This window comes from Chanodichthys erythropterus, chromosome 16 (genome assembly GCF_024489055.1).
Source record: "Chanodichthys erythropterus isolate Z2021 chromosome 16, ASM2448905v1, whole genome shotgun sequence".
NCBI lineage: Eukaryota > Metazoa > Chordata > Actinopteri > Cypriniformes > Xenocyprididae > Chanodichthys > Chanodichthys erythropterus.
In genome coordinates, this window is record NC_090236.1 from 42,421,913 (window position 1) to 42,449,785 (window position 27,873).

General features: G+C 39.6%; 1 long non-coding RNA gene across 1 annotated transcript; it reads left to right on the plus strand.

Annotated features, from left to right (window-relative positions):
- The first annotated feature begins 156 nt into the window (after positions 1–156).
- Positions 157–27,402, plus strand: LOC137003651 (uncharacterized). Its single transcript, XR_010892020.1, has 4 exons — positions 157–423; positions 4,438–4,598; positions 20,158–20,230; positions 26,477–27,402. It is a non-coding gene; the product is annotated as an uncharacterized lncRNA (long non-coding RNA).
- Positions 27,403–27,873: the final 471 nt, after the last annotated feature.

The window sequence follows — 27,873 nt, forward strand, 5'->3', positions numbered from 1 at the left end:
AAAATATAATAAATATGAATAAAGCAAGATGCCTAGTTGAAATATATGAGATATAAAGTTTATTTAATCTGTAAAAGTAAAGCATACATTTAAATTATTGTGACAGATAAGAAGGGGGAGGAGAATTTATGCGTCCGTCAGGTTAGGAGAAGGACTTCCTCAAAGGGTGCTTCTCAATCGGTGCGTTCCAAACGGGATATATCGCCCTCCGAAGGGCACTTCGGAGTGAAAATAATCATGGCCGCCATATTGAAGGGTCGTTCCAAACCAAAGTGCTCAAAACTGGCCACTTCAAAGGGCCCTTCGGAATGAAGGATTTCGAAGGGAACAACTGATGGACACTTCGGGCCACTTTGCACAGGGAAGTTGTTTGACGTCACAGAATGGGTACAGGAGGTTAGGAGTTCGATTTTAACTATAAAGGTATGTATAATATTTTTCTGTACTACTGTAATATTTATACGAGTTAGATTTGGTACATTATTATGGTCAAAATGACATTGTACTTAAAAAAAAAACAACAAAAAAAACTTTACAGCTCATTTATCAGTCCATTCAAATGTTTCAAATAGGCCTACATAGATACAATATAGCCTACATGCGGTAAACCTAAAATAAATAAATTAATAAATAATGACGTTAAACAAAAGGCGCAGCTTGCACAATTTATCATCCTTGATTGTCTCGTTAAGATGACGCTGAAATGCGTTCCAAAAGAACAGTTTTTTTTTTACCCCTACACCCTTCATCCCCTCGAAGCTCTCACTCCGGAGGGTAACCCTCTGAAGGGATTAGGGCATAGGGATGAGCCCTTCCGAATGGAACGCAGGATAAATCCCTCCTCGTTTCCTCGCTCCTCCGTCCTCCATCCTATGACCCAGAAACTGATGGAGCTCAGCCATCTTGAAGGACATCTCAATAGAGTGCCCCAGGGATGACGCGTTTTTGTAGGCAAAACCCGGAAGCGAGTTAGTATTTTAGGACTTCCGGTTCCAACGCCGTAAAGTCTATGGGTTTTTTGAAGGAGTTTTTGCTAAATCGCCTGAAATAAGGTCTGTGGTTAACAAAGCCTCTAAATACTTTCACGTTTTGATCTATGACATAAAACACACCAGTTATAACCAACTTGTGATTTTTAAACTTTTACTGTGTCTGAAAATCGGCGGTTGCTAACAAATTGCTAAAAGGGACTACTTCCTTTGGCGGGGACTTTAGACGTCATCATTAAAAACGGGACATTTGGACAGCATTTCTCATGAAAAAGTGGATAAGTATTCATACACAGCGCAGATCATAATCAGTGAGCATGTTTTTAAATAGAGTTGTTTTCTAAATAAAGTTTGAGTACGCTTGGCGGTGACGACGTTGATCCGCGACCATGGTGTGCTGTAGTCCGTTTATAGCCTACTGTTAGCCTTTATATATCTGACCACTTTATTTAGGCTTCAAAATCTATAAATGTTGTGTTAACTTGTAAAGATTATCTTGATAGACAAAACGTGTGAGTGTCATAACCCTTTGTTAAACACAGAGCTTATTTTCTGCGATTTTCCAAAAGTCTATGGGAAAAATGAATAGGCTTTCAACCGAGGGAACCCGTGCGCCGCTAAATTCCGGGTTGGCCTACAAAAACGCGTCATCCCTGGGGCACTCTATTCTCTAATTGCACCGCGAGGAGGTGAGGAACGAGGAGTGAGGAAGCTTCCCGAAGAGTCATGAGCGAGGATACACAGGTGCATCCTTTGCGGAAGTCTTTCTCCTCGAGAAACATGACGCACGCATACATTCTCCTCCCCCTTCATATCTGTCACAATAATTTAAATGTATGCTTTAATGTTTGCAGTTCAAATAAACTTTACATGTCACATATTTCAAAGGGGCATCTTGCTTTATTAATGTTTATTATATTTTTTTAATAACCAAACTTTAACAACATATGAGTAGATCCCTCATGCGCAGCTGATGACGCTTTCAAGTGACGCTAAAGGGAGTGAGGATAAATCATTTCACTTGATTCAATTCCTCCGTCCTCTCGTCTTTTCCTTGCGTCCTTCCCTGGCATCCTGAAGGGGTGGAGCTAAGAACATATTTATCATATTTATCATACTATAAATATGATAAAGAAGCAGAAACAGATAGTTGCAGTAAAATAAGATATCTCAGTAATACTAGCAGAAGTGGGAGGGGTAACTCGATTTGCGCTTTGCCGTCATGTGTGAATACATTGCTTCCTGATATCACGTGCACAAACACAAATAACAGTTAATATGTCCGGTCGAACAATGTAGGCTATGTATTAAATTCATATTGGATTGTGTTGGTAATAGGCACTTAACACTAAAAGTAAGTTTTGTGCGTTGAGCGCATTCTAACAAGTGCTTTCGAACATATTTCTGAATAAAAGTTATGTGGAAAACACTTGCGAGGTCTGACGGTTAAGCAGAGCGGTAAAGATAAAGGGGCTTGAATAATTAATAATCAATATAACCTGACGAAAAGATATTTATTAAATGTTATCCACATTATATTTCATCTGCAACAGCATTGTGAACTTTTATAACGATGCGTTTGGTCATTAACTTTTAAATGCATCATTATGCAAAGATGAGGAGAGTTCTCTGCATGACAGACCCATGACTGGAAGATAAACGTGCGACTACATTTCTCTCCGAAACGGTAGGAAAATAAATTTAATTCAATGTGGAGGATTTTAACTGTGACAAGATGATTGACAGGGTAGTTTAAACAGAACAGTTTGCGTAAATAAGCGACAGAACGTCCGTTAAAGATGCAGTTATGACGAGGTGTCCCAAAGCTCGCATACTCTTCTGTTACACACTCAGAAGTATGTACCTTTTCTTTACAAAAACAGTATAAATGCTTTTAGGACGTAGTAAGTAGGCGAACTGGGACACAGCTTAGGAGTACGACCGGTCTGACGACGGAGCAGTTCAGACTGCACGATTTTAGCCCCGATTTTGGCTCGCCGACAGGTTTTGAGAAATCGCCGACAAATGCCCGAAATCACAGGTAAACCGGTGCTCGTTCATGCGAGTGACAATCACGCAGTGTTAATGAGCAAAGACGCGATCTGAGAGAATCGCCGACGAATCGCCAACACCCGTGAGATATTTGGCATGCTAAATATCTGGACCTGTCGGCGATTCAAAATCCTGCTGTGTGAAAAGTGTTCTGACTGAAAACTACATCGTCGACGACCGACAGCCAATGAGAGAGCGAGATACAGAGCAGCAGCAAGCATGGCTTCGTTTCAGGTAAACATTACAATTCTATCAAACAGAAACAAAGCACAAACATTTGCTTGATCATCCGCAACAACAGAACATTGAAAAGTTATGTGAAACGTAGGCTGCGTCCGAAAACCTAGGTAGCTGTCTTGCTGCCTCGCTATCTTGTAAGAGAATGACTTGTATGGCAGCATTTGTGCATGAAGGCACCTCACGAAACTGATTTCGGACAGACTTCTGAGGCAGCGTAACAGTTTAATGATCTACAGCAATATAGCGTGAGCTTTGGTGAGAACTAAACAAATATTTAATTACTACAGTAGTAATTTCTCAATAGAAATGATATCAAAATTGAAATATGTTGAGCAAAATCGTACATTTATACACAAACTGAGCAGCAAACAACTTTCGGACGCCATCTTTATTTTTCTAGCTCAACTGTCACAGAATGGAAAGCACAGGATTGTGGGATATCAAAGGCAGCTAAGGATACATCTATACTTCCTTCAAAAATCGATCTGAGGAAGGTATCTCATGAGACAGGAAGTGAAGCTAACATTGGATTCGGACGTGCCTTGATGCCTTACTACCTTGAAATGTGTCCTCGGAAGGCAGCATTTTTCATTTTTCGGACGCAGCCGTAGTTTGTGTGCCAGACAGAGTTGTCGGCGATTCTTCCTAATGTAAAGTCATGCAGTGTGAAACCTTCTGTCGCCGATCCATCGTGCAGTTTGAACACAAGAGCGACTGAATGCTGGCCAAGATAGTCATGCAGTGTGAAAAGATCAATGACCCGACTACTTTGAAAATCGTGCAGTCTGAACTCGGCTTTAGTGATGGTGAGATGAAGCCTCATGAAGCATTGAAGCTTTTCAGCAAAGTGATTCACAAAAGGGCTCATTTCTCGAGGCTTCATTTGCTCACAATACCACCTGGTGGTCAAAAACATGCAGATTCATTACAGATGACCTGTTGACGTGATCTGTGATACACTTTATTTTGCGGCAGTTAAGGTTTAGAAATAACGGCAAAAAATCAATTTACACATAAACTAATATATTTATTTGAATGTAATGTGTATTTTCTGGTTGTATATAATGACTGTTTAACATAACTGTGTAATAAACATATTGGCTTCAAATGAATGGCGCTATCAAATGTGTGTAAATAAATTCTTTGGTCATAACAGGCAGAAGCGAGGCTTCGAACGTCATCAGTGACGTCATTGATCTAAAGCGATACAAGCCTCGATACGCGCTTCACTGAAAGCTTCCGGGATTTCTCGACACGCTCCGAAGCCTCGACACAGACCATAACATCACTGGCTCTGCTAACGCCTCAATACTGCAGGTAATGATGATTTAACAAACTTATAAAAGAGTATAAATCATGGACACACTGTTTGATGGGCTCCAGTGCTTGTCATTTTGCCCTTTCCAAATACACATGAACTAGATACAAATTCTCCTTAGGTACAAATTTAGTAAAATGTCATTGTATGTTTACCCTTAAAGAAACCCTTAATGTAAATACACAAACACACGCACACACACCCACCCCATTCGCATCTTTTATGCATTGGTTATATTGTTGCCACTTCATTTTTTGTGTTCTGTGTTGCTGATTTTATGATATTAGTTGACAAATTTAATTGCCAGCAAGTGTCCACAAAGTCATCAAATCTCATGCCATTTAGATTAAGACAACTTTTCTTTTTTTTTTTTAAAGATATTTCAGTATCACTGAACTGCAGTTTTACTGTGATTATACTTCACCAAGGTTATTAATGCCTTCGTTTTGTCTCGTCTGGACTATTGCAATGTGTTGTATGTGGAGTCCTGCCAGATCACTATTTCACGTTTGCAGTTAGTTGAGAGTGCAGCAGCTAGGCTCCTGGTGGGTGCTAAAAAAAGTCATCATATCTCTCCTATTTTAGCTTCTCTCAAATGGCTACCAGTGAACTACAGGATACAATATAAAACTCTTTTGCAGGGGCGATTCTAGGGCCTTTTCAGAACACCAGCTTAATTGTGAGAGTTCACACAGACAGCCCCTGTAACAAACACAAAACCTTCTTCACTCAAATGGTTTTCCTGACCGTTAACTCCATGTGCCTCCTTTTGTATTAACGGTCATCAGATTGGTTAGATTAGATTCAACTTTTCAACTTTATTGTCATTGAACAAAGTAACTGCATGCGTCTTGCGGAAGAACATTGTAACCGGCGCTACTTCTCTCCGTTTATGACTATGGACTAGTCACCCAGCTCCTGTGCTACTCCACAGAGGCGGCGACCCGCTGGACTACAATAGTCCGAAAATAAACACTTATTATAAGCAAAGTGCGATTTGTGAAAAAAAAAAAAAAAACAGAGGATGTGGTGGTGTTGTTTTGAAAAGTTTTTTTTTTTTTTTTTAATTAAAAACCACAGCGGCGCTTTATATTATTTTTGACAGCTGTTACATAAACATTTTTACAAAAAAATCTTCTGATTTAACCTTGAGATTTTATTAGATAGCTTAAATATTTGCACCACTACAATGACAACAATAATTCTTAATTTCTTTTAGAATTTTTTTGCGAAATCAATCGGTAGTTATTAATTGAATAACGAGACACAGATTCAATCGTGTTTGGTCCCATTTATTTTTGATCACAGTGCATACACACAAACTTTTAGTCCCACGCTTACCTCAGATTTCATTAGATAGAATGTAAGCCGGGCCGCACGCCGGGTTTTAATTACCGAGGTCAGAAAATGTGTTCTGCTAGGGGGGTTCGGGGGCATGCTCCCCTGAGAAAATTTAGATTTCCCTGGTGTACATATGTGCATTTTAAGACGTTTTAAGGCCAACAAATTGGATAACAATAGCTTTAAAACCATGTCAACAAATACATGCATGCCTGCACAGTTTTGAGGCAGCTTAATCGCATGTTTGGTAATTTCATGACTTAACTTACAACAGAACGACGACGGTCATTGCTCGCAGTTTCTTTTGCACTTTATTTAAGCTATAATAAAGAAATTATGCAGCACTTGCCGACACATTTGCGCATGCAATTCTTGAGTGTGCGCCGCGAGCACAGTATAACGGCTGATTGGACAGTTTTACCGACATAGCCTGACAACATCTCATCTGACTGCAGTTCACTGTTGTTCAACTGAAGCTCCCTCGTCGTCACCTGTAGTTTACCTTTTCCGCGCTCGTTTGACTTGCACCTGGCGCTGAGGCGAAGTCGGAACGCGCGTCTGAAAAGTGTCCCGTTTGTTGTGGTCGAAAAGAGACAGTTCTATATAAACACAGCGTTTTACTTTGCGATGTTTTAAAAAAAAATTATATTTTTGGTATTTTATATGCTCTGTTGGTGGTTTGAGGAATAGCATCACCCAGGGGGGATATATATATATATATATATATATATTTTATTTATACTGACTCCAGTACTCACCGATATGGTTTCGGAATGGGAACAACTCTAGGTAAAAGGAAAGAAGTGTGAGACACAGCTTTGGAGCAACTTAGTTGATTCACAACACTGCATAACGGGTTCTCACTCTGCTTGTGTTTCGCGCTAGATGACGGTCGTGCTGAGCGGTGCAGGTACAGAGGAGAAGTAGAAGAAGAGAACAGGATGACACCATTTGCTAAGGGGGATGTTTTCATTTTCATCCTTAACGCATACATTTTAAACCACAAACTACGGAGTATGTTTTGGACATTGTTTAACCTTGTAAAAGACGAACAAAAATTTTTAGAATAACATTTCTTACTCCAAGTTTTAGGGGTGCTGAGCTCCTTTTTAGGGGTGCTGAAGCACCCCTAAAAAGGGGCTAGCCTCGCCCATGCTCTTTTGTATGTTTAGCAGCAGTGCATGGGATGGCCCTTGCTTACGTGTCTGAGCTCATTGCTGTTCGTCAAGCACCTAGATCTCTAAGATCCAATATTAGGTTACTGCTTACTGCCCCTCGTACTCATTTAATGCTGAAAGGGCCTTTGCTGTTGCGGGGCCGAGGCTCTGGAGTAATCTTCCTCAGGAACTTGGAGATATCTCATCTTTAAATGCTTTTAAAGTTTGTCAAAAATTACTTTTTGTCTTTGGCCTTTGAGAGGGTGGGCTAGTCTTTGTTGTTAGTTGGATGTGTGTTGTTTTAAGTTGTGTTCTTTTAATGAAGTGTTTCTTGCTTGTAAAGCCCTTTGGTCTGCTGGTGCAGTTGTAAAGTGCTCTATAAATAAAGTTAAATGAAATAAAATAAAATGAAATGAATCCTGGATAGGTAGATAGAAGCTGATGTTTCACACTGTATATTCCTGGGTTCTGAGTAGCTTTATTTGTATATTATACATTAACGGTCTCTTCTTCACTCCACTGGTCATGTTTTCTTTTACCATTTGATATTTTTCCCCTCAAACGCTGAAACTGTTTATCCTATGAAATGCCAAGTCTGCCAAAATTAAAAATAAATACATAAATAAATATAGGAAGAAATGTAAAAAAGCAAAAATAAATACATAAATAAAATATACATAGAAAAGCAAATAAACAAAAATAAATAATTATTTATACATTTATTTCCTTATTATGCATTTTTATTTTATTTATACATTTATTCATTTTGATTTTTATATATTTCCACATTATTTATTTATGTATTTATTTCCATATTTGTTCATTTACACATTTATTCATTTTTACATTTCTTTATTTCTACATTTATGTATTTATACAAAGTTCTGGCATGAAACTCTAATGGGCAGGCTAATAGTGTCACGGAATGCACAGACACAAGATGATAAGATCCATGCGCAGTTTAATGAGGTAAATCCAAGGCATAAACAGTCCACAAAAACAGAAACCAGAAACGAAGTGCATGAAACAGAAAACAACGAACCACAAACAAAGGCAAAAAACACTGAGACTAAATAGACAGAACTAATGACCAAACACAAAACACCTGAGTGCAATGACATGGCTAATAAGTCCAGGAGGTGAATTATGGGAAAACTGGTGAGAAGTAGTCCGTGCTGGAGGAACCAACCAGGCGGGCACTGGCAGGTCTGGAGTCCTAGCTGTTTGCCAGGTTGGTGCTGGAGGAACTGACCAAGCAGATTCCAGTGGTTCAGACGGCCTGGGCAGTGTCGGCAGGACAGAAGGCCTGGATGGCGGCGTCAGGGCAGAAGATCTGGGCAGCGGCGGCGGCAGGGCTGACCAAGGGTGCTCCGTGGCCGTATCAGGGGGCTCGGGCTGCTCCGGGACGGCAGCGGGCTCAGGCTGCTCTAAGTGCATACTCCAGGCACGCAAGACCGCCAAAACATAATACGTGAAAAGAATCCTCTTGGCCATCACAGGACTGATAGGGAGAGCATGCAGAACTGGAGTGGACTCACTAGCTGGAACGGGCTCTGTAGTGAACTCACTGGCTGGAGTGGACTCACTGGCTAAAGCAAGCTCTGGAGTGGACTCACTGACTGGAGCGGGCTCTGGAGTGGACTCACTGGCTGGAGTGTGCTCTGGACTGGACTCACTGACTAAAGCGAGCTCTGGAGTGTACTCACTGGCTGGAGTGGACTCACTGGCTAAAGCATGCTCTGGAGTGGACTCACTGGCTGGAGTGGACTCACTGGCTAAAGCATGCTCTGGAGTGGACTCACTGACTGGAGTGTGCTCTGGACTGGACTCACTGACTAAAGCGAGCTCTGGAGTGGACTCACTGACTAAAGCGAGCTCTGGAGTGGACTCACTGGCTGGAGTGGACTCACTGGCTGGAGTGGACTCACTGGCTAAAGCATGCTCTGGAGTGGACTCACTGGCTGGAGTGGACTCACTGGCTAAAGCATGCTCTGGAGTGGACTCACTGACTGGAGTGTGCTCTGGACTGGACTCACTGACTAAAGCGAGCTCTGGAGTGGACTCACTGACTAAAGCGAGCTCTGGAGTGGACTCACTGGCTGGAGTGGACTCACTGGCTGGAGTGGACTCACTGGCTAAAGCATGCTCTGGAGTGGACTCACTGGCTGGAGTGGACTCACTGGCTAAAGCATGCTCTGGAGTGGACTCACTGACTGGAGCGGGCTGTGGAGTGGACTCACTGGCTGGAGTGTGCTCTGAACTGGACTCACTGACTAAAGCGAGCTCTGGAGTGGACTCGCTGACTGGAGCGGGCTCTGGAGTGGACTCACTGGCTGGAGTGGGCTCTGGACTGGACTCACTGACTAAAGCGAGCTCCGGAGTGGACTCGCTGACTGGAGCGGGCTCTGGAGTGGACTCACTGGCTGGAGTGGGCTCTGGACTGGACTCCCTGACTAAAGCTGGATCTGGAGTGCACTCACTGACTGGAGCGAGCTCTGGAGTGGACTCACTGACTGGAGCGGGCTCTGGAGTGGACTCACTGACTGGAGCGGGCTCTGGAGTGGACTCACTGACTGGAGCGGGCTCTGGAGTGGACTCACTGACCGGAGTAAACTCACTGACTGTAACGGGCTCTGGAGTGGACTCACTGGCTGGAGTGGGCTCTGGACTGGACTCCCTGACTAAAGCTGGATCTGGAGTGGACTCACTGACTGGAGCGGGCTCAGAAATGGACTCACTGGCTGGAACGGGTTCTGGAGTGGACTCACTGGCTGGAGTGGCCTCTGGAGTGGACTCACTGGCTGGAGCGGCCTCCGGGCCTTGAAGTCTGAAGGAAACCTTCTTCCTTCTCCTCGTCCTCCCTTTACCGGGGTGAAGCTGAGGCTCAGTGCCCACCTCTCCTGTGACTTCAGAGACGGATTCATGGTCTGGAGCATGCACACTGACTGGTTGACTTGGTGAGGCCCATTCTATCCGATGGCGGAGATAGGCGGCGAATCTCCAGAAATCCAAGTCCTGTAGCCCTTCCATCTCACACTGAGGTAGAGGATCATCAAGGCAACAATTAAAAACATCCTTCAATGCCGCATCGTTGTACCTCAGCCCCACTGCCATCGTCCAAAAGTCCATGGCGATGCATCCTACCTGTTTTACTTGCTCACAGCAGTGGGTCTTGTATGTATTGACAGTAACAAGTCCCGTACTTGCTCTGCAGCAGCAGCAATTAAGCAGCATCAGCATAGCAGATCTATTCCGCCAAGACCAAATATATCTACATTGTCATATCCATTACCATACCAAACATTCCGAGAGTTGTCATTACAGAATTACAAACCCGATTCCAAAAAAGTTGGGACACTGTACAAATTGTGAATAAAAAAGGAATGCAATAATTTACAAATCCCATTAACTTATATTTTATTCACAATAGAATATAGCTAACATATCAAATGTTGAAAGTGAGACATTTTAAAATGTCATGCCAAATATTGGCTCATTTTGGATTTCATGAGAGCTACACATTCCAAAAAAGTTGGGACAGGTAGCAATAAGAGGTCGGAAAAGTTAAATGTACATATAAGGAACAGCTGGAGGACCAATTTGCAACTTATTACGTCAATTGGCAACATGATTGGGTATAAAAAGAGCCTCTCAGAGTGGCAGTGTCTCTCAGAAGTCAGGATGGGCAGAGGATCACCAATTCCCCCAATGCAGCGGTGAAAAATAGTGGAGCAATATCAGAAAGGAGTTTCTCAGAGAAAAATTGCGAGTTTGAAGTTATCATCATCTACAGTGCATAATATCATCCAAAGATTCAGAGAATCTGGAACAATCTCTGTGCGTAAGGGTCAAGGCCAGAAAACCATACTGGATGCCCATGATCTTCGGGCCCTTAGACGGTACTGCATCACATACAGGAATGCTACTGTAATGGAAATCACAACATGGGCTCAGGAATACTTCCAGAAAACATTATCAGTGAACACAATCCACCGTGCGATTCGCCGTAGCCGGCTAAAACTATAGGTCAAAAAAGAAGCCATATCTAAACATGATCCAGAAGCACAGGCATTTTCTCTGGGCCAAGGCTCATTTAAAATGGACTGTGGCAAAGTGGAAAACTGTTCTGTGGTCAGACGAATCAAAATTTGATGATCTTTTTGGAAAACTGGGACGCCATGTCAAGAGGACAAGGACAAGCCAAGTTGTTATCAGCGCTCAGTTCAGAAGCCTGCATCTCTGATGGTATGGGGTTGCATGAGTGCGTGTGGCATGGGCAGCTTACACATCTGGAAAGGCACCATCAATGCTGAAAGGTATACCCCAGTTCTAGAACAACATATGCTCCGGTCCCACTTTATATTAAGTGGCCTTAACTACTATGTACTTACATCAAAAAATAAGTATAATGTACTTATTGGGTTCATATTGAATTGCAAAACACTTTTGCTGCTATTGAGGTGGATACGGGTAAGGTTAGGGAAAGCTTTGGTGGTATGGGTAGGTTTAAGGGTAGGGGTAAGGTGTAAGGCTTGGGTCAACAGTGTAATTATAAATGTAATTACAGAAATTAATTACAGATCTAATTACATGCAGATGTTTAGTCATATAATATCACCCTGACTGTACTGTGTGACCTGAATAGGCCACTCTTTTCCGGAAGGACATGGCCGTAGAACATCGTCTGGTCTGGATTTGTGAAATGTCCTGCGCTGGCAAACATGAACAGTGAAAGATTATGTGTATTTTCATTATCTTTAGTTAGATGCATTTACATTGTGACTGTGCCTCAGGAGCAATCAACTCTGTGTTTGTAAAGGTGTGAACCAAATGGCCCATACAGACGTATGGCCCACAGAAACTGATGGGTGTGAATGGCAAAGAAACAGCATTGCTCAGAGCAGATCACAGGGTAGATCGATCTCCTGTGGGAGGTCCTAACAGTGTTCTATTGTTTGTAACCCTTTTGTCTTCATGTATAAAGCTCTGTCCCACAGACAGAACTTTGGGTTAAGATGTTTTGAAGGCTGACACGCTAACATCACTGCTGAAGAACTGTGCTACACTACTACCTTCAATAAATTCTTCTCCCCACAAGAACTCTGGTCAAGCTTACTTATTTTATGTATTAGAGAAATCTAATACATTGGCGAGCCACCCATACGACTGCACGGCCAAATATAGCAAAATCTAACAATTTGGCGAGCCAGCCAGGAGAGACTGACAAGAAGAGAACTCACCAAACTGCAACAAGAAGTGAACACAAAAGTCTTGGAGATTCTACAGTTTTTATGTTGAAGATCAACAGACTGCATCTGTGGATACAATTTATTTGAATCAACTGGATTCTGTCTCAAATATCCTAATTTGGTGAGTGAAACTTATCAGCTCTCTTAAAAGAACTTAAAGAAAAGAAAAGAAAAAAGGAATAATAAGTAGACCAGTAAAATTTGTAGTGTAGTCACATACAGTGTAGCACTGTTGAGAATTTTAGGCTTGGGCCTTTCTTGTGAGTCTGTAGGAACCTTTTAAATGTCTAGTTCATTCTTCTGAGACTGTAGGAGCTATAGAAATAAGGTTTATAGCTTGGCCCTGTTCTCTTAAGTCTGTAAGAATAATTTAAGAAAAAGGTTTAGTCCATTCTCATGAGACTGTAGGAGCCGTAGATATGTACTACAAGGCTTGGACCTTTCTTGTGAGTCTGTAGGAACCTTTTAAATGATTTACTCCATTCTCCTGAGACTGTAGAAGCTATATATATAAGGTTTATAGCTTGGCCCTGTTCTCTTGAGTCTGTAGGAATCATTTAAGGAAGAGGTTTAGTCCATTCTCATGAGACTGTAGGAGCCACAGATATATAGTACACGGTTTGGTCCTTTCTCTGGAGTGTGTAGGAATTGTTTAAGAAACAATTTGGTCCGTTCATTAAGAGATTGTAGAAGCAAAGGCTTGGTCCGTTCTCTTTGTGTCTGTAGAAATTGTTAAAGAAACAGTTTAGTCCATTCATCCAGAGACTGCAGAAACCATAGAATGTCTTGGGACTGATGTTGCTGCAAGAATTATAATTTCTTGACTGGGTGCTAATTCAGTAGCCATTATTTTAGTTTTGAAATAAATGTTCGAACTGGGTTAGAAGATGATGGCATAAAGCCATGGAACTATAAGTTGGTTAGCCTTCCGATGAAAGATACGGAAAGATCTAAAGTAAATTGTCTAAGAGACAAACTCAGCCTTGTGAGCTAGGACACAAAAAGAATAGAACAAGTCTTTTCAGTCAGAAGTTTTCAGAAATGAAACAAGGAAATTAGCCTGAAAATGAATGTTTTGTCTTAACAGTAATATTGAAAACTTGTTAGGAGTACAAGTAGAGTCCATAATGCACAATTTTGTATTTTGGAAACATGTTTGATTTGTCTATGTATCTGAAATGGTCAGTCTAAAAGATTTCTGAGAATTTAAATCTGAATAAGCACCTTGACGGCTCTAACACCTTTTGTTCTGTTTCACACCTCTGAGGGTACATCTCCTGTACTTGCCATGGCTGAGTCTGCACGAAACAATGGTAACGGCCCAGCATTGAGGCCAACAACAGAAAGACATGGAACAGAACCTCCAAATGTTACTATTGATCAAATGATGGAAAATCTGAATTAATATTTGGACAAAAGGCTGGGACTAAGGAAGTGCCAGGGTGACATCTGCCAGAAGTACAACATTAGGCACTCAGAGAATGGACAATGGGCCTTGCCGGACATTAAAAGGGCTTATGGAAAGATGCAGCACTCAAGAGCAAACACAAACAGAGATGGCTTGTCTGTAATTTTGGTTAAACAAATTCAACAGCATCTACAGAAGTGTGAGACTTACAAATTACTACGTGAGAACAAAGCAGAGAAAGCAAAGGTTCGAGCACTGTCTGAACAATTGCAGAATGAAAAGAAAGACAAAGAAAGACTACTAAATGAGAAGACCAAGTTGTTAAATTTGCTTTCCAAACGATTGGAATCAAAAGACTGTTCTGGAAAAAAGAGTCATTCCATAAGATCTAGCAGCAAAGCAGAACAAGAGTTTCTCTATCCATTCAGTGATCTCCAGAAGAATGAGGATCAACAAGACCTTTATCTGCTTGGAGAAAGTGACTGCAGTTCCACAGTGAACTCTGACAGCGATGTCAACACACATGATGATATCATAAAGGACAACTTGAAGGTTAGGCTTGCTCCTGTAATTGTCAAAAACAGAAGGACTGAAGTTGAAGTTGAAATTGACAATGAGGAGGAGTATGAGGAAAATGGTGAACGACGAACTCGAACTGTCACAAAAATGATAAAGAAATATGTTTCACACAGAACATACCAGCCAGCTACTCCAGAGCAAGTTGACAAATGGTCAAAAGATTTGCCAGATGTGTACAAACAACCACGGAAAGCTTGGCAATTTCTTCAGCGTTTGCAGAAAATCTACAATTTGCACCCACTAGACAGAGTGATGATTGTTAATGTGAACTTAAGGGACAATGACCAAAAGAGATTAACAGAAAGTGTTGAAAGAAGGACTGGTGAGTCTCAAGCGAACATTGAGGCTGGATGGGAGGCTGTACAAACATTCTTGTTTGAACTGAAACCTGCAGAGGTTAATTGGGCTCAAATTACCTCATGCATGCAGAAGACAAGAGAAAGTGTTGCTGAGTATGAAGAACGCTTCATACAAATTTGGTTGGAATATGCTGGTGTGAACAACAATGATGATCTCAGTAAAGATACTGGCATGCCTCTTAAAACCGCATTTGTAAATGGACTGAAACCTGAGATTTCTAAAGCCCTTAAAATCAGGTATGATGACTGGGACAGCATTGGAACAGCATTCATGCAGATTGTTGAATGGTCAGCAAAGATTGAAAGAACACAGGAAGTCAATCTCAGAGCTTTGCAAACCAAAACCTTGTCATTCAACAACAGGACAACGGGGTATGAAGAACATGAATATGTGAGATACCCAAAAGCAAAAAGTCAAGGAAGATGCAGGTGCTGTAACGAAGAAGGAAACTGGGTTTGTGATTGCAAGTTGATTTTAACACATCAAAGTGATGATGAGGACAACTTGTTGAAGAGGTTTCAGCAGCTGACAGACAAGCAAAAGCAGACTCTGCTGAAAGCTTTTGAGCCGCAGGAAAACTGAAGAACCTCTCTCTGCAGCACCAACTAGTGACATCTCATCCAACAACTGATGTACTCCATGTGTATGCAAATAAGGTGAAAGCATACACAGAAGTTTCAACAACTGAAGCCAAAGATGATGTCCTAGTAGACGGTGCTGCTAAACAAGCCGTAAAGGAGAGAGGTGCACATACAGCGGCATTAAGACAACTTGAGCAAGACAGACAACCAGACAGTAAACAGATGCAGAATGAAGTGCACAAAGAAGAAAAAAAAACATCACTGATGGAAAGTGGAGTTGAACTGCATGAAGACAACCAATGCAGTCAGGATGAGCACAGGAAAACAGGAATAAGCTTCTTTGAACATGTCACAGGCCGGCCCATGCCCAATGAAAATCTAACATCTGACAGCCTTGTCCAACCTGATGAAAGACTCAGCCTGGCAATACACAATGCCAAGGATAAAGTTTTGACACCTCCAAAGGGGGGCCATGGTAGATTAACAATTCAAAAAACTCAGAGGTCACAGCGAGAATCCAGGTGGAAAAGCCCACATCAGGATCTCTTGGTAGCTGATGGAGCAGTTAAGGTGCAAAGAAAAGAAAAGTGGATCGACGTGAGCCAGTGGGATTTGAAACATCTACCTAGAGGATGAGGGATAGACGGCAGTAGTGTTTATCAGAGTCCAGAAATGGCGGGACTAGGGTTTTCTAGCTTGTCGCCTGAGGACGAAGACATAAACATACATCCACTGATAAACACAGTAGTGTCCTGCCAATATTAAATAGGGACAGTTTTAGAAGCAGTTAAGTGTTATTTGATTAAAATATTTTCCTTGGCAAGATACGTTTCCCTTTTCTCTTTTGTGTGATTGCAGGTGTTTCAGCACTCCAGATGATGACCAAAGACGTCCAACGCCTAGACCGCACTGCACTGGCTACCTAGCTGAACGTGCCTGAACGTCCACAGAAAACAACACTATCCGCCACTTCCTCAAGACCACAATGTCAAAATAAGAAAGGACTCAAGCATTCAGGAGGATGCAGTCTTCATCATAAACACTTATTCTGTCATTACATTAAGTAATGAAACCTGTATGCAGCATGCTGTATACATGATTTATGGAAGTTTGTTTTATGATCAAAAATGATCAGAGGAGGGATTGAAAGATTATGTGTATTTTCATTATCTTTAGTTAGATGCATTTACATTGTGACTGTGCCTCAGGTGCAATCAACTCTGTGTTTGTAAAGGTGTGAACCAAATGGCCCATACAGACGTATGGCCCACAGAAACTGATGGGTGTGAATGGCAAAGAAACAGCATTGCTCAGAGCAGATCACAGGGTAGATCGATCTCCTGTAGGAGGTCCTAACAGTGTTCTATTGTTTGTAACCCTTTTGTCTTCATGTATAAAGCTCTGTCCCACAGACAGAACTTTGGGTTAAGATGTTTTGAAGGCTGACACGCTAACATCACTGCTGAAGAACTGTGCTACACTACTACCTTCAATAAATTCTTCTCCCCACAAGAACTCTGGTCAAGCTTACTTATTTTATGTATTAGAGAAATCTAATACATTGGCGAGCCACCCAAACGACTGCACAGCCAAATATAGCAAAATCTAACAACAGCAACACTTTCAGCAGATCTCATAACAGGGATTTTGAAATGGAAGTTCCCATTATTAATCATTTGAATGAATGGGCTTGTGTTTGATTGAGATTCGGGCACCGGACAGAACACCGAAAGGAAGCACATGTAGGCTACAGTGAAGTCGACACAAGCATATTGATCAATGCATTTGAAACGAGACCACAAATTCACTTCACATTCATATTTCCTACTTATACATGCAAATATGCTTAAAATACTCAGCATATTTCAAAGATCCAAAATAGAACAAGGCATCGGTTACAGTAGAACATTTTGTCACGTCACTTCCTGTGTGGACAGACACAGCATCACTGATTATTATGGGGTTTTCTTGGTGTGGTCCTATTATAGAGGGTATGCATCGATGTCACTTTCCTGCCGAAACGCGCTCCCTCAGCTGGACTGAGTGGCAAAAGATCCTGCTGCATGACTGGATTTAATAGGGGAAACTGCAAAAACGTGAGTAAAACAAACGATTACACTAAAGGATGGACTCAAAAGTGTTCCATATGACATGTCAGAGAAACCTAATCCATGGATATTGACATGCAGCCAGGAATTGTGCTTCCTGACATTTATACGTGATTATTTCACATGGGGAGTAGTTTAGGTTCAGGCCAAAATTCAGAGCTCGGAGCCCCCCGGACAGCACACCAAATACGCATAACTTTTACTGTTATATGTAATATGTTCTGATTATATGTAAGTGTGAACTCGTGAATTTGCCTCCGATTCTAATTCTAATTACTGACACTTAATTTAGTGATAAATGTAAAGTATACTAACTTTATCCACATGTGTAGCAAATTAGCTCAAAATAAATATGAATAATTAATCATAACTAGTTATAATTAATTTTAAATATTTTGATAAGTTAATACAATTAACTTAATGTAATAAAATTAATATTGACAATTAAACTGAGAAAATGCAAAGTAATTGCCATTTTGTCACTATCTACTATTTGCCTGACCTGACGAAGACCTCTTTGGTCGAAATGTTGTCTTTTTATTAAATTCTGAGAGCAGCAATGGCAGTGTGCAGTTCTTTTTTGGTTCATTCATAAAATTAATATTACAATCAATTAACCTGTTGTCCAATGAACGCACAGTGTTAATTGTTTAATAATTCTAAGAAATGTTCATTTCCAGGTTATGGGAAATAACAATCTTATTGTACAATACTACTAAGAGCCTGTAGTCAGGATCTGCATGAATAGGGACTCCAGTATATGAGCGCAAAACATGGACAACTTTAAGTGTGACATGAACAAGACTTTATTAACTAGACTAAACACTTAAACTACTCTAACATTCACACACATACATGCATACAGTTCACCAAGAGAGAGAGAGAAAGCAGAGTACAGGAAAGCAAGAGGTTACAGCATTGTTTGACATTCAGCAGATCAACAGCCTTGAGCAAACCATCAGTTTAATTTTAACAGGCCCTTCTTTAAAAGGGGTAAGGATACTCAATGTATCAAATAATGAGACTAAGTTTGATACTTGCATGTCTCTCCAAGTTGAATTAAACTGTCCTGATGCAATTTGTGGAGGCTCCCGTTGAATCTTTGCTGATATTGTCTTGACGAAAGAGAACCGGTTGGATTCAGAGGATCTTTGGTGAATGGAAAGTCTAGGCCGAGGCCTGGCACAAGCTTGGGGTTCCTTGGAAGCTTCTAGCTTCTTAAAGTGTCATCTTGACGTCAGCATTTGTCAGTAAAAGAGAAGAAAAGAGATTGGATCTTGTGATCAGTGAATATAAGGGGTGAAGATGTCACACCCTCTTGAGAGGGAAGTTTTATGAGTGTTTGTTCTGTTGCAAGATATTAGCATAAGACACTGGATTGGATGAATGAGAAAAGAACCTTCTAGATTCTTATAATACTAATGTGTCACAGAATTTGTAACATGTAACATAAATTACCAAATAGGAAATGAAAGTTGGAGTCCGTAGATACCAAACATGCTACTATTGTGATTTCAGTTAACTATACATTTGTAACTATGGAACATTAATACCAAAATAGTTAGAAAGAAGTACTAGAATTAATACATAGAATAAAGCCTACACTCTAAAAACTCCTGGGTTATTTCTTTAACCCATTTTCTGGGTTATTTGTGTTGGGTTAAAATTATGGGTTATTTTTTCACAGAGTAACCATTTTCTGGGTTATAGGGCTAATATTTTGACCCAATTCCTGGGTTGTTTAGGTTTCTGGGTTATTTTTCAAAGAGTAACCCATGTTCTGGGTTAACGCCCCTCCCCCCTTCATATCGCAGATGTATCGCCTTCGATAATGAACGCGATATTGCGTGGCTTAAATGCCGCTCCATTTGAAAGCAGGTGATGGCGATTTAGCGGTAATCAGGGAAACGGCTTTACTGACGAAATGCGCGTGACAAAAGCATTCGATATATCGCCCAGCCCTAGTTTTGAGTTTGTCAGACTAAATAAGAAAGTGTTATTAACCACCCAGCCAAATTTGACATAACGTAATAATACGATAAGTACAGTGCAGCTAGTGGCGACTTCATGCCGCGTTAAGGAGGTCGAACACCGGACGAGAAGCACCGCGCTGCGCCGCGTCTAGGACAACTCGAGGTATCGTGTACTTTCTCAGTTTATGGCCAGCAATATTGTTATGTTTTAGGACATTGTGGAATTAAGATAATGTCAGTACTATGTTATGATTGTACTGTATAATTAAATACAATCGTTGCTGAGTCTGCAGTCTGAACACTTTACCTCAGAGCGTCCGTTAACTAAATGAATTGAGAATATCACCTGAAAATCCAATAACATAAGCAATTTTTATTCATGCAGCTGATTACTGTAAATTAATGTAAAATTAACTTTATATTGCAGCACATGGTGAAGTCAGTATATACATTAACGACGATTTGAGACAAATAAGTGTAAATTTAATATAAATCTATGTAACGTTACATGGCGCGCTGTGGCGCTGCAGGATTTTGAACAAGGTCCTGAACCGTTGCTGGGCGCCGCCGGTGTGTGTACACTCATAGAGAATAATGTGTTTGAATTTTAAATACGCTTCTCATCCAGTGTGCGACCCCCTTTAGCCGCGGTTAGAGCGACGAGGCAACACAATAGTTGAGTTATGTTAACCAGCTGCGCTGTGCTTATCATATTATACAGTGCTCTCTGGGCTTAAGTAGTGAGAGTTAATGAAGTGTGTTAAGTGTTCAAATTGTTGCTAACCTCTATTGTTTTCTCCAGGTCATTTTAAATGGACAGCTTTGTTGCTGATAAGCTAACTGAGTGGCGGATGTCTGAGCTGAGAATTTTAGAGGTGAGCGTTTTACTCTTTTAAGTGATAGTTCACCCAAAAATGAAAATTTGATGTTTATCTGCTTACCCCCAGCGCATCCAAGATGTAGGTGACTTTGTTTCTTCAGTCGAACACAAATGATGATTTTTAACTCCAACCGTTGCCGTCTGTCAGTCTTATAATGCGAGTGAATGGTAACACAATTTATAAGAGTCAAAAAATATACAAATCCAAACTGAACCATGCGGCGCGTGACGACACATTGATGTCCTAAGACACGGAACAATCGGTTTGTGCGAGAAACCTAAGCGATTGCTAAATGCAGTTGGACATGGTGTTTTAGAAGTAAAAAATTATATAAATAATTTTCTGTTTCTCGCACAAACGTGTCTTAGGACATCAATTTGTCGTCACGAGCCGCAGGGTTTAATTTGGATTTATTTTTGGGTTATTTTTGGACTTTTATAAATTGTGTTACCATTCATTCGCATTATAACACTGACAGACGGCAACGGTTGGAGTTAAAAATCATAATTTGTGTTCTACTGAAGAAACAAAGACCTACATCTTGGATGCGCTGGGGGTAAGCAGATAAACATCAAATTTTCATTTTTGGGTGAACTATACCTTTAACTGCCCTCATATCATCTCTCTATACCTAAATATTTTTCTTTAATATGGCTTAAATGTGTGTGCAAGATTTTGTGACAGTCACAACTTCTTCGACAGTGGGGAATGCATCTCTATAATAAACCTTATAGTTAAAAGATACTTGTGCCTTGTCTTTAAGCTGTTATGCATAATAATGGGCCAGATATTCACCTTTGCATTAATGTCATTATTACACTTTACTTCATTTTTTCTAATGTCTGATGTTATTACAGTGTGACCTAAGATAAATAGGTCCAAGTGTATAGAGTTTATGTGGAGTTTAATTTAATTTAATGCAATAAAAATGTAAAAGTGCTTGAAGTGTGTAAGTGCCTGAAGTTTTATTTTCTGAAATGAGGCATACTGGCATAGTAACCCAAGTTAGGTTATTTTTGACCTTTGTCCTTTGATTAAAAAGGGACCTACTAATTTCTGGGTTATTTCAACCCAGATATTGGGGTTGTTCTTTTGACCCAGAAGTTGGGTTATATTAACTACAATTTTGGGTTATTTTAACCCAAAATTTGGGTTAGATATTTAACCCAGAAGTTGGGTCAAAAAGAATAACCCATTTTTCTGGGTTGAAATAACCCAGAAATTAGTTGGTCCCTTTTTAACCCAGGATTTGGGTCAAAAATAACCCATTATGGGTTATTTTGGACCCAGGAGTTTTTAGTGTGTATAAAAGGAAAGTCATGAGATGGAATAATTGGACACATGTTTATACATTTCCCATGTGGTTATATAGAGAATACATAGGATTAAGACAGTTTATTTGTCTTTCTTAGAAAGAATGAAATCAGAGTCACTAGTCTCTGCAAAATTCTTCCTGATCGTAAAAGGTCCAAGTATCTGTAACAGGACACCTAGTTCTGCCTGTGGTTTAGCTATGTTTGGGATGCTAGTTGCAGTTTTAGGGGGATTTACAGAAATTTGATAGAGTGAGTTTATGGGTAATTCATTAAATATATTGAATAATTGTGTTTGATCGCTCCAGACGCTACAACATGAGTTTCTGTTGAAGATTTACAAATCATTACAAAATGTGTGTTCAAATATGTTGTGTTAATATAATATTGGTGAAAACCTAATTGATGTTCAGATATGGTGATCACTAGAGTTTTTCTCAGCAGAATAATCAAACACATCTGATCTTAATTAGTGATCGACCGATATTGATTTTTTATAACCGATACCGTTTATTTGCATGTTTATGTACCCGATAACCGATATGCAGAACCGATATTTATTTACTGTTATACTTCTGTTTTTGACAATTATTACAACACAAATGAGCTGAACAAACCATTTTATTTATAATAATCACTCCCTCCTTGCATACAAAAAAAACCTTTATATTTATACACAAATAAATAGAGGGGTCTGAGTCCAAAAAATTAAAGTGCAATTAACTAAATAATGTTTATGTAGTAAATCAATTGATTATATAATCTAGGGTGTTTAAACGAGATTCAACCCATTCAGGTGCTGAGCAATATGAACGAACTTTTTTTTCTGAGACTATATAAAGTTAAACAGCACTTGTCAGTTGGCATTTTATGATCTAAATTTAATCTAACGTTAAATCATGAAATGCCAACTGACAAAGTGCTGTTTGACTATAACTTAATCAACCGCGATCGCGCATGTAGATAATAAATAATTAATTTCCACAAAGCGGTAGGCTATATTTATATGTGTATTAGCGAAAAAAATTGTTATGTAGTAAGTGATAATATAATCTAGGGTGTTTAAACAAGATAATCTTGTCAAAAGTTTCATTCAGTGGCCGTGCTTAAGCCTCCTGATCATCCGTCAGTTGCTAAGCAATATGAACGAACGATTTCTTCTAGACTAATGGTGACCAAATACAACAGATAGAGAATTTAATTCAGCGCTTTTATTTTCAACATGCACTCATTCACGTCTGTTTTATTTAATTCATGTAAAGTTACGTCTTTATTGGGGCAGGACATGACGAATTACACTACGTGACTCAATGAGTTCGTCTCAATTGTTTAGAAACATGCTGCATAAATTAACTACATCAGGAATTTATGTCTCAGATCTCATTTGTGCATATCTGTTATGTTAAATAAAGTTGATTAATTAAAGTAAACCAAGTAGAACATATACTTTACCTGTGCATTGAGTTGTTGTTGACTGATCTCCTCAGACGCCCGGGCTGCAATGGCGGAAATCTCAAAACGGCCACAAGATGGCGCCGTAAAATCGGCGAATCCGATATTACAAAACCGATACCCGATTATGGAAAAATGCTTAAATATCGGGAAAAATATCGGTAAACAGATATATCGGTCGATCACTAATCTTAATGGTAAATAATGACAGTAATGAACACTTTCATTAACATGAAAGTGAACACAAAAGCCATGTGATGCACGTATTTCACATATGATGATTTAAAAGATTATAAAAGCTAAAATGATAAACAATACAGTTTTTATTCATTTATGAAGGATTGAACTTGAAGCACTTCTACTGAGGATCATAATGGTTTGGTTTCTGCCCTTAGAAAACTCTTCCCTGATTGAGTGGATGTGGGTGATTTTTACTCTGTTTTCAAAAGCTTGTTATCAAGAGATTCAGTAGTGATCGCACATTTCCTCATTTCCCATCAGCATTCATTCATTATGCATGTCTCAAACCACCTCTAATATGACATGAATGTTTACTGTTTCCTACTCAAATTATCCGCTCAATATCTGTGACCAGTTTTTGAAGTGAGAAAATGGCCACTGACACACCGATCCGGTTTAATCCAGTTTGACTGACCAGTATTGGATGGCTATAATTCAGCAGCCTGAGTCGTTTGTGAGGAGGTGATGATAAATGATAATAAGTTTTATTTATATAGCGCCTTTCCAGAGCTCAAGGAGGCTTTACAGTATACATAACAAGGAAGAGATAATACAAGTAGACAATGAGAGAAACAATAATGAACATGGAAGTATACAGAAAAAAGAGTCAAGTACAAAATTACAAAACAGAACTTGAGACATAACATTCAGAGAAATATTAGTAATAATGCAGTGCAATCAATGAAACAAATCAAGAGGTATAACATTCAGAAAACAGGTGAGTTTTGAGTAATGATTTAAATTCAGAGATATTATTTACACAACAGAGTGAGCGAGGGAGAGATTTCCAGAGTTTGTGTGTGATAGTACTGAAAGATCTGCCCCTCATTGAAGAGAGGCGATGCCGAGGGACAACGAGAAGGTGCATCATTTACTGTTAGTGAAAACTAACTCAGCAGTCCCTTACTCCACTTTAGTTCAGATCAGCTGTTATTAGTCAAATAAACACAGACAGAAACAGATACAGGAGAACTGGAGCTCTTTAATTATATCAATGATAGAAAAGAGAGAATACACGACAGTCTCTGACTCCATATGATACAGTCAACTATATGAAACACTTCTATAAACACAACAATATTACTAATAACTCCTGGATAATATTTATATAAACTTAGTACACTTCTGATTTACTTCATGCACTTGAAATCAAGTGTTTTTAGGGATCGTTCACCCAAAACTGTCCACTGACTTACAATATATGGACAGAATAATCTCAAAATATTGTCTTTTATGTTCCACAGTAGAAAGAAAGTTATTCATCTTTTGATCAGCATGAAGGTAAATTGTCATTTTTCATCCTTTTAATAGCGTGAATAGTAATTATCTGCTAAAAAGAGTGTGATAAATGTACATGCATTACGAACACTAGCTGACAAGCAGGAATATGACATTAAACTACTTGATGTTGTTCATCTGTGAGTCTAGCGGGGAAATGAAGTCAGAATAAAGGCTGTTTGTGTGCATGTGTGCGTCTGCACTGATGTAGTGATCAGAACTGATGCTGAACGCAGTGTTCACGCTGAAACCTGCTCGTGTGTGGAGGATCCAGCAGACTGTTGGACCTGTTTTACTGCGGGAACATTGATCCTACAGCATTTCCCCACGACTGCAATGAGACGCTCTTTATGAAGGCAAACCATTGATCCACTACTCTGGATTATAACTCCTCTCCATCGAATGAGAAATTACTGCTGCTACAGAAAGTCAGCAGAAGCTTCAACAGTTCATCAATACATCTTTTGATAAAACTCTCTTTACTGTGTGTGTTTTCTTTATGAATCAAGAGTTTTCTCTGATAAACCTGTTTGTGATGAACAGAATGACATTGTCTTCATTTCTTCAGTTCAGCTCTATTTCATCTGTTTAAACTGAACTGCAGGCGGTCTGTGAACGAGACGCAGGATTTTGCACTGAAACACAGCCGGCAAACGTGGCTCTACTGTCTCGAGAGTGTTCGTCCCGACTGTGTGTCGAATTCTGATGTGTGTCAGTTCTACAACAGCAGCGAACAGACTTCATTAAATCACCAGCATCAGGCCTCATGAACAAGTACAATAAACAGTCAGCGAGTGGGTTCAGAAAAAGGAGGAATTTTACATATGGGATAACTTTAACAACTAATGAACTTTGATGAATGCGAAAAATCTCTGTAATAAAACGCAGGATTACAAAGGGCAGAATGAGAAATGTGTAAGTCAGCAGCACCATGAACAAACTTCCCAAAATTAATTGTCGCTTTAGAGAAGTAAGAGATATTGCATGTGAAAGACTGCGACGAGTACCAACAAAACACAGAATGATTATCGGGTAGGGGATAAAACAGCCGATCGATCGCTTCACACGTTTAAAAGACAGCGAATCAGAGTCTATGTCTGCAAAGATCAGAGGAACAAACCAGACGATCACAGAAATAACACAGGAGACTTTTAGTGAATGATGAGATTTGTACCAGATAGGATGAGAAACCATAAGATATCGCTCAAAAGCAACACATGCCATAAAATACAGACCCGCCATCAAACAATAAAAATATGCACTACGCCATTCATTTATCAGATCGACTACATCTTCCAGATCTTCTGGCAATTCGATGATTGTTATCATCAACATACAAATGATCTGAATGAGATCTGAAAGAATCAAGTGACCGACAAAAACTGAAGCAGAGCGCTGAGATTTGATAAGAGCACACAACGCAAACAGAGTCAAGATCATGATTGGAATTTCAATGGGTGAAATGATCCAGATGAATAATGGGTCTGCAAACATTTGCTCACGCATCAATTCATCTTCATCATAATCTTCATCCATCCAGAAGCTGATGTTTTGTCCCATTGTTTCATGAAATCTTGACAGGCAGCGACTAAATAAAAAAAAGTTATTTTTAAAATAAAAACATGCATTCATTTCCTGTTGTAAAAATATATATATATTTTTTTTTTCCATAAAAATAATAGGGGAAAATATATTATGTGTTTTCTGTGTGATTGTTGAAATACAGTTTCCTCAGTTACATTTTCTTCAGAGGAGATGTGTGTGATGTTAAAATGCTTAAAATACATTAAATGTAAGATTAAAGACTGAAAATCCTCCATCTGAACAATAACACAAGAATGCTGTTGTTGTGAATATTCAGTTCAGCTCAACTGTAAGTGTTGAATGGTTTATTAATGGAGGAATAAATCTGGAAGAACTTACGTTACTGACAGTAGTTTGTGTGTTTGTTCTGCAGGTCAAAGCGAGTGGAAGCAGAAGGTTTGTGGAGCAGCACACAGACTGACAGATGTTTCACGTGTTTGAAGAGCTCTTCATTCACTGCACTGGAAAAACACACATTTTAAAGCTTGTTGATCTGATGTAGGAAATGACTGAGATTACAGACAAACAATCTGATCAACGTGTGAAACTGTGATTACCTGAAAGGACACGATTAACTAACAATGATAGTTTGAGTGAAAAACCAGTCTAACTTTCAGAACTGGTTCGGCTCAACTACGACGACTGAAGTAAACTGAGAAATGCTTTGCAGCTGCTTGATTTCATTTTTAAACTTCACTCAATGTTTTTCACATCTTCAGTAAAATAAGAAACTCACGAATGATCACGAGAGGAAACACAAATGACATGATCTTCCAGAAATATTGATTCTTCTGCTGCTTTTCAAGCCTGTTTTCTTTAAGAAATGGAAATCTGTAGTTTTTCCATTTGGATCTGCTGTACTGAAATCACACACAATGTTCATTAAAGGAAACTAGTTTAAACACAAATGATCACAGTGACTCCAGAGGCTGAAACACAAAGATAGTTGATGGTATAAACTCACCGATGAGACAATCTCCTGATCTGACCTGGAATCAGACTGTGGACTGAAGACGCTGTTCATCAGAAGATGATGGTGTTTATGAGCTGCTCAGCGCTCTTTTATAGCCTGAGTATCTCCAGAAACATTAAACATCATTAACACTTAATGGACACGCAACCGCATCAGCAAACAAAAAACTTCAAATTAGAAAACCACTTCAAAAAGTGTTATAGAAAGGAAAATGTGTACAGTGATATACTAAGATTTTGCAAACTTTAGCAATCTTTGTTTCATTATATGCCAACAGTGACAGTTCAAAAATGGCAAAAAGCACTTCTTGTGTTTTTATGCCCCAAGTTTGCATGCCTGTAATTCAAGAAGTATTAAAGATATCTTAATATCCCTTTAGAATCTATTCTGGTTCTTTACAAATTTTCCTTTTGGTATCATTATTTTAAAGGCCCTCAATGGTTCAGTCCCAGAGATGTGGAGATCTTTATGTGGTTCCCTGAGTAAACTGGTAAATTGGTCACATTTTCAGTGGTCAAAAACCAAATTTGGGTTTCTTTTCATACATCTTTTTTATTTTAAAGAGGAATTTCTGAAGAACAAATAATTTTAAAACTAGAAATGTATCTCATTTTCTTCTATCATCTCAATTGCACAGAATATTCCTGTTTGAGTGCCGTAAATATTCATTCCCTTTCGAATGGGAACAAGACACTGCATCCTAGAATGCTTATGGGGAACGCCCTTGCGGGACAGGTGTCTGAAGCGATAGTTGAATCATGCCAATCCTATTGGCCGGCGACAACCTATGGCATCAT